A 12,982-nucleotide genomic window follows, 5' to 3' on the forward strand; every position below is an offset into this window, starting at 1 on the left:
GCCACAGACTGGTGATTCCCACAGCGCTTTTAGCTCTCGGTGAGCGTTATCCGCGGAACCCTCTGATTACTCCGGACAGACCGGACCTCCCGCGCGCCGAAAGATCACGCCAATCGACGCGAGCTACGTTGCTCGTCTGGCAACCTTCCGAGTCGCGTTCCCTTCTCCTTCGCGGCACACAAGCAAGATGGGGCGTTGATCGCGAAACCATTTCATTCGTCGCTCTGCGTGGTTGTGGGGTTGTGGCGTGTGTACGGCCTGCAGCTGCGTGCTATGCGGGCACGTAGTGACCCGTGGTGAACGACAGCAGAGATCTTGGATAAGTGACGACTCCGCGACACAGCGACGGCTCTGGTGGCAAGAAAGAGTGGACAACTTCAGCAGTGAGTACCCAAAAGCGCGCTGCAAACGTATCGGCTCACGTGCTTCGCGGGACGCACGCGCGTAGCGTGATGGAAGCGGCGCTCGAACAGATCTCGCGTGATCCACTGTAGTCCAGTTCCGCGAAATTCGAATGCTCCATTGTTGCGTTTCGGTCGGATTGACTTTACAAGGCCTTTTTCTTGAGGCTTTATTTCAGTTGCTGGTTACTGCAGGGTGATTACACCTTAATTTAATCGTCATCTATTTTCTTGGGCCCTTTTTTTTGCTCAATCTCTTCCGAGCCGCCAGTCTAATATTTTGGAATTAAAAGCGCTATTTTTTTTTCTGCCCTTGCATTCAGACGTGGCGTTCTGAAAGCGACCGGTAGACGTCTGTATCAGCTCGTACCTGCAATCCGGTATGGCTGTCTTGTACGCGCACCTCTGCTACCAGTTCGGTGTGTGGTTCATGTATGCTCTCCTGTGGCATGTTTTACGACCATGTGTCCGCGCATAAATCTAAACACTCTTGAAATATGGTAGAAAGCGTTCCCCAGACGACTGTTCGCGCGTTTCGTCACACGTTTCTTTTTTTCTTTTCTTCAAAATAAATGGGAAAATATGTTGTTTCCGCGAGCTTTGCAACTCCACGTGAAAGTGCGACTCATTTTGACGAGGGAGTGCTGTAACACGCCCTCACCCGCACAATTAATTCTGCGCAATTCGACTTGACGATCTATACGTTTCGTTTCACCTGATGCTCACCTGATGACGGATGTGCAGCGGGGGATACGGTAACCTGGCGTCCCCTTTCCCGGGCCTCTCCTCCAAGCTTTCCGCAAAGTGGCTCGGCGTCTTCCGTATTGCATCTCGGATAACCTTGACGGGTTCGTGCTGGCCGCTCTGACGTTGCGTCATGCAGGGCATATCGGTATATCATTGTAGAGTATTGGTCCGCATTCAGCCAACGGAGAGAGTTTGCGCGAATGCTGCTGCATGTCCATCTGTACTTGACTTGTCTTTTTTTGTTATTTCTAGAATCTGTCACCCGGCACTTGGGTGGTGCAGGTTGAATAGTCCATGCCGTGTGCCAGCTTTTGAGTGCTCAGTTTCGACGTTGTGTACCATGGGCAATTTTTTTTTTTGCCATTTTCTCTTGAGACCAGAGCAGCTTCTAATCGGTGATCCAGAGAATCGGTATGAATTCATGACGGAGCACAAAATCTGCCGCGGAGTCGAGAAATCCAAGTCAACGACTGCAACAAAAGGCGCTTCTGGCTGCATGGGGCAAACCCGGTGGTCCGTCGCAGAGCGAGTTGCTCATGATCCAGGACTGAAATCCAGGATCTGATCCAAATCGCCCATTAAAACAGGAATTTCGGTACATGGAGCAAAGAAAATGGTACGCCAGACTGCGCCATATGGCAAATACAGCTACATGCTGCCACAAAACGAGTTCTTGCTCGTTTTTTCATCTCACCTGCGCCAAAAGTAACTGAAGAACTTTGACGAGAGCGAAACCGAAACTGAAGCCTGCGCTTGAAATGTTGGCTGTGCGCTCTTTCCAAACCAGAATCACAGGAAGTAGTGGTACGGAAATATTCGAAATTTCGAATAATTTGTGAATAGAATCTACCATTCGACTTGAGTTGTACTGCTCGATCGTTTCCGTTCGAAGAACCGAACGAGTATCCTAAAGTCAAAGATGTTCCTGCTCCTTCGAGCTCACGGTCGGAAATTGTGCCGTATCTAAACCGCGCTCACTATCTTGACATGCTCGATTGTGCGCCTGTATATGGCCGATCGCCAGCACCCGGAAAAAAGCGCGCGCGCGGTAGTGGTTGGTAAGCCTTGCAGAGGCCCATGTACTGTGCGATGTCAGTGCACGTTAAATAACCCCAGGTGGTCGAAATTTCCGGTGCCCTCCTCTACGGCGTCTCTCATAGCCTTAGTTGCTTTGGGACGTTAAACCCCATAAACTAAACTAAACTAAACGAAAGAAATTCGTTGACGGTATTTCTCCATGGTTGACGGCCGTTGTGAGAGCCGCTGCGGGCTCGGGAGTGCATCACCGCGCGCCACGTCACTGCGTCGTGCAGGATGAAGAATGTGAATAGGCGCCAATGCTCTCGCCCTTTCCGGTCCCCGCAACTTCCAACTGAACGGGGGAGCTGCGGCAGACGAGCAGTGCAGCGGCGTATTCCCGGCGACCTCTTGCACCCTGCACAATTTTCGTCTATTAGAATCACCGTTTAGGCCTATAGGATAAGAAAGAGCGAAAGACGGAAACAAACGCCTTGGAGTCAAGTCAGACCGCACAGGTACGAGGTCTGTTAGAAAAGTATCCGACTTTATTTTTTTTCCGTGAACACCTGATGGATATGAAACAAGCGCGCTTGCATCAGCCGACCTTGAACCTTCGTGCGCATGCATGAATTTTTTCCCGCCTACCGATAGCGTCAGTCGCTGGGACGCAGAGTTTGAGTAAGGCAGTGCGCAGTGCTCTCGTCGGTTTTTTATTGCAAGGAAAATGGCGGAGAGACAGGAGCAGCTCTACTGCATCAAATTTTGCCAGAAACTGGGCGACAGCGAAGTGGAAACCATTCGGAATATTCAGACAGCTTTCGGGGACGATTCTATGAGCAGCACACAGATTAAGCAGTGGTACAATTGGTTTAAAGACGGCCGCACATCGGTGGAGAGAGAGCCACGCTACGGTCGGACATCAACATGCCGAAGTGACCAGGTCATTGCCGAAGTGAACGCTGTTGTGATGCGGGACCCTCGTGTGACTATCCGAGAAATTGCGGAAGAGGTGGACAATTTTTTTGCACATTCCATTATCACCGAAGATTTGGCCATGGAGAGAGTTGCGGCGAAATTCGTGCCGAAGCTGCTCACGGTGGAGCAAAAGCAGCTTCGTGTTGAAGTCTCACAGGACATGCTGGTTTCCACAAACAGTGACCCCGACTTCATCGACACCATAATCACTGGTGACGAGTCTTGGGTGTACGGGAACGACCCGGAAACCAAATCCCACTCGTCACAGTAGAAGCATTCCACGTCACCATGACCAATGAAGGGCCGCCAAGTGCGCAGCAATGTCAAAGTGATGCTGACTGCTTTCTTTGACTCCCTCTGTGTGGCACACCGCAAGTACGTACCCCACAGGGTCAAACAATGACCAAAGACTACTACAGGTATGTCCTCTGTCGCCTACGTGGTGCTGTGCTGCGCAAGAGACCGGAGCTGAGGTCAACAGGAAATTGGCGCATCCATCCCGACAATGCTCCTGGACATTCCTCGCACTTGATTCAGACTTTTCTGGCGAAAAACCAGACTCCTTTAGTTCAACAGACTCCGTACCCTCCTGATGTGGCCCCCTGCGACTTCTGGCTGTTTCCCAAAATCAACAGGCCATTGAAAGGAGCGCGATTTCAGACAAGAGAGGGCATTATGGCTGCAACGACAGCTGAGCTAAACTCCATTCTGAAAGGGGCCTTTTCAGAATTCTTCCAACAATGGCAGCACCGCTGGGAGAAGTGTGTGGAGTCCCAAGGAGATAATAAAAACATAGGGTCACTGACTAAGTCAAAATTTTAATGAAACGTATTGACGTTTCGGAATCCCTACGGCTTCCTTGTTCACAATCTACACAAAGTCACAAAGTCCCAAGGAGACTACTTTGAAGACGATTAGGTTTCTAACGCTCCAGTTATGCCAGTTTTTTTTCTTCGGCCAAAGGTTGGATACTTTTCTAACAGACCTCGTATATCCCGGCCGTAGAGCTCAGCCCAGGAACACTTTCTCGATGTATAGTTTCGTTTTCGCGCTTTATGTTGCATGCGCTTCGGTCACTGCAGCGATGGGATTGCATCAGCACAAGCAATGAAATTCACGCCGCGCATAAGTATGCGGAGCATCATATTGGAAATTTCGTGAAGGCTTCTGAAACTGAAGCTGTCCGGTGTTCTTGTGCAAGCACGCCTCAAACACTTTTAGATAAGACCTTCGCTCCTGCGAACGATTTAAAGCACCACGAAAATTCTCATGCGTAGAACGGGTTTCGTAGCCTCAGCTACCACGGTGTGCGGGGACCGAGTCTCGTGCTGCAGCATCTTACAGAGGGACGCAGCAGCGGCTGAGGAGGTAGCCATTGCGCTGTACCTAACTCAACAAAATGTCAGGGTGATTATAACCGATTCCAAATCGGTTGTCCGAAATTACAACGCAGGCAGGGTGTCTGCCGAAGCACAGCAGTCAGAATTCTGGCTGCTGGCCTGACACCGGCAGAGCTAATTAACCTAATCTGGACTCCGGCCCACGAGGGCCTGCAAGGAAACGAGATAGCGCACGCATTGGCCCGAGGACTCGCACACCGGGATCCCAGTGCGGTCTCTTCGAGCACGTACCAAGATATTCTTAGTCATTACAGATTAGGAAGACAGACACTACCTCGAGCAGGCAAAGGCCTCAGCGAAAAGGAAGAGGTCATATGGAGAAAGTTACAGGCGGGGAATCCGGCGATCCACGAACCGAGGTGTAAACACTGCTACGAAATTGCAGACATGATCCACATGGTGTGGACATGCCGTAGCTACAACGAACCAGACAGGAATATAGTCCTGGTAGATCTTTGTTGGTCAGCCAGAAAGAAGAAGACAAAAAGAAAGTCATCCATCTGGTCCTGGACACTGCTGAATCGCAAGGGATCCCAGTTTGCTGAAAGGGGAGGATTATGACCGCGGTCAAGACTTAAATCGTCATCGGCCTCCGATTCCTTGACGGGTGCAAGTAAAGTTATCTCGTCATCATGCGGAATGTTAACTAACTGCCAAAGCTAAAGGCTCAGATCAGCTAAGCATTGTTGATGTGCTGAGAAGGAAGTATTGCTGCCAAAATCACTCCACTGTTTATTCTTCAAATGCGGCAACATTGATGCATGCAAATTTAAAATTGCTTTTTGAGGAAAACAAATGGCGCAGTAAATTGTCTCACATCTCGGTGGACACTCGAACCGCGCCGTAAGGGTAGGGAGGAAAGTGGGAAGAAAGAGGTGCCGTAGTGGAGGTCTCCGGAATAATTTCGACCACCTGGGGATCTTTAACGTGCACTGACATCGCACACAACATTAACGAGTCCATCGCAGGGCTAAGTACGGCGGAACTGATGCGCATGCACAAAGTACAATGCGGTTCGCCGAGAAAAAAACGTTGGGGTGGAATTCCTTTGTCAGCGCTATTCTCCGTGCTTTGCGAGGGGGCGTGTACAAGGCATGGTGCCGCTCGCATTGTAGCCCGAGTTCTCGCTCGTTTCACAAGCAATGCACCACTGTGGGCCTCTCTGGAAAAATTAACTATAAACACTTAATTTTAATTGCTTGTTTTCTTCTTTCAGATGACGTGTTAGACATTAGAATACATGGATCACCGCGTGGTATCTTCCTGCACCGCTAAGAGGAAAGTTCGGGAGAGCAACGAAAGATGTCAAACTTTTAGCATACAAATCTCTCATCCGGCCTTCCCTAGAATATGCATCTGTAGTACGGTCTCCTCGGCAGAAGATTCTTTCAACGGAAATAGAAAAGATTCAAAGACGTGCAGCGAGATTTATTTGTTCAAAATACAGGAAAACAGAGTCGGTAACGGAGATGTTAAACTCATGCAGTCTAGAAACATTAGAAAAAAGACGTAAAATGCAGAGATTAAAAATACTTTACCAAATCATTCACGGAGAAATTAACATCAATAAAGAAAAATATCTGCAGCCTCCAGGTAGACTAAGCTCCCGCCTTAACCACCACAAAGCGATTCGGCCATACTTGACACGAACTAACGTCTTTCGCTGCTCATTCTTTCCGGATGCTATTGAGCACTGGAATAAACTGCCCGCTCACGTTACTGAGTCTACAGGTGTAGCGGCATTCTTGAATGCACTTGGGGATTCCGTCTAGGCATGGGATTCTTGTAGATGGGCGCGTAACTGATTGTCCAATATTGCTTTTTGTATAGCAGGTGGTTCTGCAGTGGTGTGAACTGTGTTGCGTTTCAATGCTCTCTTGTATTGTATGCTCAAAGAAGCTTGTTCATTCATGGTTATATATGCATTTTTTTTGTCTCTTCACTTTCCCTCCCTGTAATGACCCTCAAATGAGGGTTGACAGTATTCATAAATAAAATAAATAAAAATTGATTACTGATTTTCTTTCCTCAATCTGTTTCGGTTTCACTAACCCAACGATGGCTGTGACGTGTAGGTGGACTTTAGGTCACCTTAGGCACGAAAAACCTACAATATAAACGTTGATGTGCACTTTTAATTCTCTACGACACTTAACCGAGCCTGCTTCAAGAGCTGGAATGACAACAAACAACATATCAGCAGTTATATTGTAGTTTCTCCCTGCCTCACGTGATCCTAAGTTCAACCACACGTATAACCATCGTTCGGTTGATGAAACCGAAACCAAAGCAGCGTCAAGAAGAAATTCAATTACAAATTATTTAGAGGTCGTAGGCGAATATCATACGTTGATTCATGCATGTTAATGTCTAACGTATAATTTGAAATAAGAAAATGTGCAAGCAAAAATTTGGTGTCTATACTCCTTTAAAGAAATAAAACATCAAATTCTACTTGGGGGGCTTTGGTTTTTTAGGATATCATTCTTGCATTTTGTAGAGAAATTGTTTTTCTTATGTCTACAGTCGGCTACAACTTAAGTCTGCAGTGAAGCTCTGCTAGGGACCCTAGCTCTGCCCACATTCCGAACCGCCGAACAGAATTCCCCCGTGACAAAAAGTAGCCCATTTCTATTTTTTTTTTGTTACGTAAAAAAGAAGCTAATCAGGAGTCAAAATTATAAGCGCAATAATTTTGATGCCTCTGGCTTTTTTGATAAAGTCAAAAGTTAAAAACTGATTTTGTTCACTGTTGTGATTTTACAGCGGAGTAATACAGGGTGCCGCGGACCTTGGCCCACTGTTACCAACTGTTTTCTTTTTTTTTTAGGTTGTATCGTACTGTAGTTATTTTTCACCTTGAAATTCCAATATGCTCAGCAAGCCTTTTTTTTTCTATTTGCATTTTGTAGGCTTTTTCTTTTAAGGGCACTCTAATGGCGAAATTTGGAAGTAAGGTTCATTATCTCTTGTTTTACTCTGATCATAGTGAAAATGTGAACTTGTCCCAAAAGCCGAAATTTTGCTACAACTCTCTTTATGTGCTGCAAGAGGTAAAAATTTCGCTATGAAATGCAATTTCTTTTTTCTGCTTCAATACGCCATTTTTCCTACTACAGAACCTGAAGTTTCTGTTAATTTTAATTTGCCAAAATTGCGCTCGGTCTGCCGGTCTGCACGTCCGCGGCCAGGCTGCTAAAGCTGGCTGGCTCTCACTACTCCCAAGTCGAAACACATCATCACCGACTCGCGAGGGGACTGTCGGAACTATGAGTTGGGCTGGGCTCCCCCGCTTGCCTGGCGCATACTAGAATATAGCTGCCAATGCGAAGATCCAACTCCACGTAACCTGATTTGGGCCCCCGGTCACCAGGGACTCCAAGGAAACGATCAGGCCGATCAGGCCGCCCGCGCACTCTCTCCCCGGGCTATCTCCCTGTCTTTAGAAGCCTACTCCCAATCAGACAATCTGGCCCTTACATTCAAACACATCACCGATTTCTACAAGGAGGAGCACCGGCGCTACCCGGCCCCTTGTAAGGGACTGGATCGCGCTGACGAGCGCCTCCTCATCAAAATTCTTACTAACACTGTACTGTGCCCGGCGGTACTTAAACATTTCAACACATCCTTTGATGGCACGTGCCAGTTCTGTGGGGAGGTGGCTGACACCTTCCACATGGTTTGGGCGTGTCAATCAAACCCATCTATCCCCCCCGCCCCCCCAACCCCAACCCCACCAGAGAGGACTGGGAGGCGGCCCTGCTCCTCTGTCAGGACCTAAAGACTCAAAAGGCCTTGGTTCACCGGACGCGGGCGGCGTTGCTTGCCAATGGAACCCCGGAATAGGGGCTCCACCTAGTATTGTTAGGGGAAAAAGGGCCAATAGGGCCTACCCCAATCACCTCTCTGTAAAATTTTATTGCACGATAAATGTTTTTCACCACCACCACCAACACATTGGAAAAGCTCATAGAAGGTACAAATGCGGCGCGGTATGGCCGACTAATGAGTACAGAAACTGGTAGGTATATTCTAAACAAAATGGCCATTAAATGCGAAAACTCAGCATTACCAAGGGGGTAAAGTCGGGGACAAAAGTCTCCGGACCACGTGTTCCTCTAACGAAGCAGATAGCTCTGCTATTAGTCGGCGGCTGGAGACCACACTTGTGGAGGTAAAGGTTAAATTTTTGTTCTTTCATCTCCACAAGTTCGGTTTCCAGCCGCTGTCTGATTGTAGAGCTATAAGCTTCGTTTGAGGAACACGTGGTCCGGAGACTTTTGTCCCCGACTATACATTCCACTCCAAATTAGGAATGAGATCAAGATTCCTGCGCTCCCGAAAAACATGCACCCTGTTCATCACGAGGATAGGAGAAAAGGCAGGGTTGAAGCACTTCGGTCAAGATTTGAAGGAAGAAAAGACGTGCTCTACGTTGACGCGGCCGAATACGGTAGAGGAAGGGAAAATCAGTGGCATCTGACGAGAACAAGAAAATACATGCCTGCTGCACGGTCAGGAATAGTTCCATAGTGGCGTCAGAAGTGGCCACTGCACTAGCAACCACCTCTAAACACGCCAGGGTCACAGTAAGCGGCTGCGAGAGCGCAATTAACAATTACAACTGCGGTCGCGTCTCTGCGGAGGCAGCAAAAATCCTGGAGAAAAACAAAGTCGAGGGCCGTATTCTTCTTATCTGGGCCCCCGCGCACCAGGGAATGAAGGGGCAAACGAACTGGCTCGAGGTCTCACCTTCCGAGCTGGCCCGCATCCAACCTTCACACGCAGTCACAAGTCGGACAAAGACAGATTGATAGGATGCAAGGATATAGTTCAGCACTATAGACTAAACCGGAAGCTGACCGCAAGCTCAGCAGAAAGGAGGAAGCAGTTTGGAGGCGGCTGCAGACGGGCACATTGCCCGAATCCGCACATGTTAACCAAGTGGTACCCGCGGCAGTACGACGGTAAATGCAAACTTAGCAAGGGACAGGCGAGCATGATCCACATGATATGGACATGCACACACTTAGAAAACAATCCAGGGATCATTAGAAATAAAGAAACATGGGAAGCTCTGATGCTCAGCTCGGACCCAGATAAGCAAAAAGAAGTCATCAATCAAGCCCAAGCAGCCGCCAGGTCCCAAGGGATCCTTGCCGACTCCTAGCATTGGCAGTCAAAACCTCCTCGAATTTGATTGAAGAAATAAAGTTTTCTCTCTCTTCTTATGCTACAAAAGCTCCCGCAAGAGACCTGCTGTCAGTTTCACCACTGTTTCCGTTGCCCTTGTTGTTTGGCCAAGTAGTAAAGTAGCGACGCTGAACCTCGACATACGAAGGCAAGCAGGCTGTGACTCTTTCCGTGAGCGCGTTTTCTTTTACGCTGACAGCTGAGTATGGGGCACGTTTGGGTAATCCACGGCGTATTCACTGACGTTGTCCGCGCAGGCTGCACGCCCACATCCCATGACTGCTTACTGCGCCCGGCTACTCTAACCTTGGCCGCATTGTGCCCGATGTTACGAAATCTGAAGCGCTGTGCAAGGCCAGAGTCAGTATGTATTACAGGAGGTCTACTATCGCTAATCGATATAGCGCGGCGTACAGCATTTGATAGCTTTTTATCTTCTGCCGGCGAAAACTGAAAACCCTCGCGCTGGACTTCGCACTTTCCGTCACCGAAATTCATCGTGAAGTGGAACCGCAGTTATGACAATGGCTGTCTGAAATGGCGTTTTGAAGTGAGAAATAAAGAAAAAATGGCGAGGAAGGAAAGAACTGGGTAGGTTTTCGTGGGCGTTTGAAGTTTCAAGAAGTCGCGGTTTTGAGAACCAAAGGTCGACGGTGCGAATCCCTGTTATGCGCTACGCTTTGATTCGACTATTAATCTTATGCTCCGTAACGCGCTGAACCGCTTGATGCCACTCCAAACATTCTACGCTAATTATAGGTTGTCCGCAGTCTGTGTAACAATGGTACCGCCCACTGGTCCCACACTTGAACTCCTCACACACTGGAGTATTATATAGGGGAACGAAGGTATACTAGAATATGCGGGGTGCCGCGCTGTTGCTATACGACCGATTGGGTCACGCGGTATGGTACCGTGGTATGGTGCTACTTGGTTGCCATCTGATGGTGGTGGTGCACCACCTTTTTTACATATTATGTGGTCACGGTATATATACACTGTTGCTTTGGGTCACGCGGTATGGTACCGAGGTGGTTACTCTTGGGGCAGTGCTGCACAGTACCGTGGTGGGTCCATCTGGGGCACCACTAGGTGGTGCTACACCTTGCACATGGTGGGTGCCACCTGTTGAATATCACGGTAGTCATGTGGTCACGTGGTATGTATCCACTGTTGCTATGCGAATGACCTTATGTTTCATACTAACGCGTCCTTGAGTAATGCGAGTATTAGAGCTAACGCTCTGAAACTGAGGAGGGAGTGCGACACCAAGCGGCGAGCCTTAGTAAGCCAAGTTCACGTATAGCCGCCCCTTTCCCCGTTTTCGCGTTCTCAGTCAGTTGTTCGTTATGTTTTGGTGCTGGTATGTTTTAGTGCGCGCGGCCCGTGGCGCAGTCTACAGCAAGGAGGTTGATCTTCAGCATTTAGTCAGTTTGCCGGGCTGGTCCGCGCATGCGCGCTTGCAGCGGGGTTTGGTCGAAATTTCCGGAGCCCTTCACTACGGCGTCCCTCATAACCTGAGTTGCTTCGGGACGTTAAGCCCTAATAAACCAAACCAAGCTTGATATCACCGCACGTTCTCACGTGGTGTGATGACCGGGGCACCGACTCTTATTTTTTATGTCTAGGCTTCAAGGAAATCGCCGGACGCTCCCTCTTGAGTTTATTTGTTTTTTTTTACACACACCAGGTGATCGGAATTTCCGGAGCCCTTCACTGCGGCGTCCCTCATAGCCTCAGTCACTTTGGGACGAAACACCCATAAACCAAACCATAAACCAACTTCAATTTCTCCTCGTTGCCACGCTGCCATTTGCCATTCGCCGCACCATTTAATAAAATCTCCTGGACTACTAGCCCTGTTTGATCACAGAGATTATATCTTATTGTAACCGACACAGCCTTCGGCTTATAGAAACGACGCTTGTCATGTCATTAACGAAAAGAAGTAATAGCGGTCTTTCAACGCTACCCCGTGGAACTTCTGATAATGCGGGTAATAAGCTAGTTCTGCGCAAGTCTGTTTCCATGGCAGTCTATATACGAGGCAACCCATTACGCAAGGTTCTGGTTTTTAAACACTGTATTAATTTTACTCCGAAAGCATGCATGTGTCACAATGCGAAAACTCTGGCTTCTGTGAAGCCTCCACCCTTCACAAGCGTCACCAACCGGCCACACCCTAGCTACACTCTAAACACAAATACGCGTATATATGGGAGTGAAATGAGAGTAAGCTGTCCTCTGGTGCACTCTCTTTTAAAGGAGTAAACTTTCACTGGGACACTTTTTTTTACTCCTTTGTGTTTAGAGTGGAGACTGCCCAACAACCCACCGCCGCCCTCGATCCACTGCTCTGCCTTCCACGTTTCCCACCCACCTTCGCCCTCCAGAAGCGCCACCCGCCACCTTCCCGCCTACCCTCACCCCTCACAAGACCTCGCCCGTTAGAAGCATGCAGCAGCAGGACGAAAAAGCGACGGCGCAATCGAATTCAGAGACGCAGCGAAAGAGTAAAAGCATTCGTTACGGTAAAAGTATCAAAGTATTCATCGAGGGTGAATTCAACTACTTTCGCAGAATCATCGCACCAGATGTCTGATCGTCCTATAATCTCTTTATCAAAAGTGTAGGGTGGCAAACTTTATCAATAGCCTTAACGAAGTTTAGGAACTTCTTCGGTGTCACGTTGCAAAATCTTCCCTAAGTTGTGCCATCTGCGTTAGAATTTTAGGGACATGCTTTCCGCTTTCTTTTAATTATTCGTTTGGTATGTATGGTTTTTCTTTTGATTCACGGATTTCTCGTCTTGGATTTTTTCTTACGCTTGGAAATAAACCACTCAATATGTGTCATATGAAACATTGCAAAAGAAATTCTAGAAATCATTAGTGCTCGCTTCTGGTTGGTAGAGATACGTAATTCATCAAAACAACTTTCTAGATAATCTTCTACGCTGACATCATCCAAGGATAAATCTCAAAACCTATCCAGCTGCGACGTGCGCATCTGGACGCCTCAAAATGAAAAGTGAAAGAATTATCGCCGCACCACTACTGTGCACCACCACCTCCCCCACAGTCATCATCAGCAGCATCATTCTAATCACCGCATCGTCAGTGACAAAAAGAACAGCCACAACATACTTACTCTGTGGTGAATAATGCCCAGAACCAAAAGTAAACGGAAAGCTGTCCTAATACTATTGGTCTGAGGCACATTGGCTCTTTACGCTACGAGATT

The 12,982-nt window shown here is 48.1% G+C and overlaps 1 protein-coding gene across 1 annotated transcript in view; it reads left to right on the forward strand.

Annotated features, from left to right (window-relative positions):
* HisT (Histamine transporter) overlaps nucleotides 1-12,982 on the forward strand; it is an 89,012-nt gene continuing 76,030 nt past the window's right edge. The window contains exon 1 of the mRNA XM_089543354.1: nucleotides 1-383. The gene's annotated coding sequence lies outside the window, so the exon portion shown is untranslated. The remainder of the gene's footprint in view (nucleotides 384-12,982) is intronic.

The sequence above is a fragment of the Amblyomma mixtum genome, chromosome 5, assembly GCF_055824585.1.
Source record: "Amblyomma mixtum isolate Tamu chromosome 5, ASM5582458v1, whole genome shotgun sequence".
Classification (NCBI taxonomy): Eukaryota; Metazoa; Arthropoda; class Arachnida; order Ixodida; family Ixodidae; genus Amblyomma; species Amblyomma mixtum.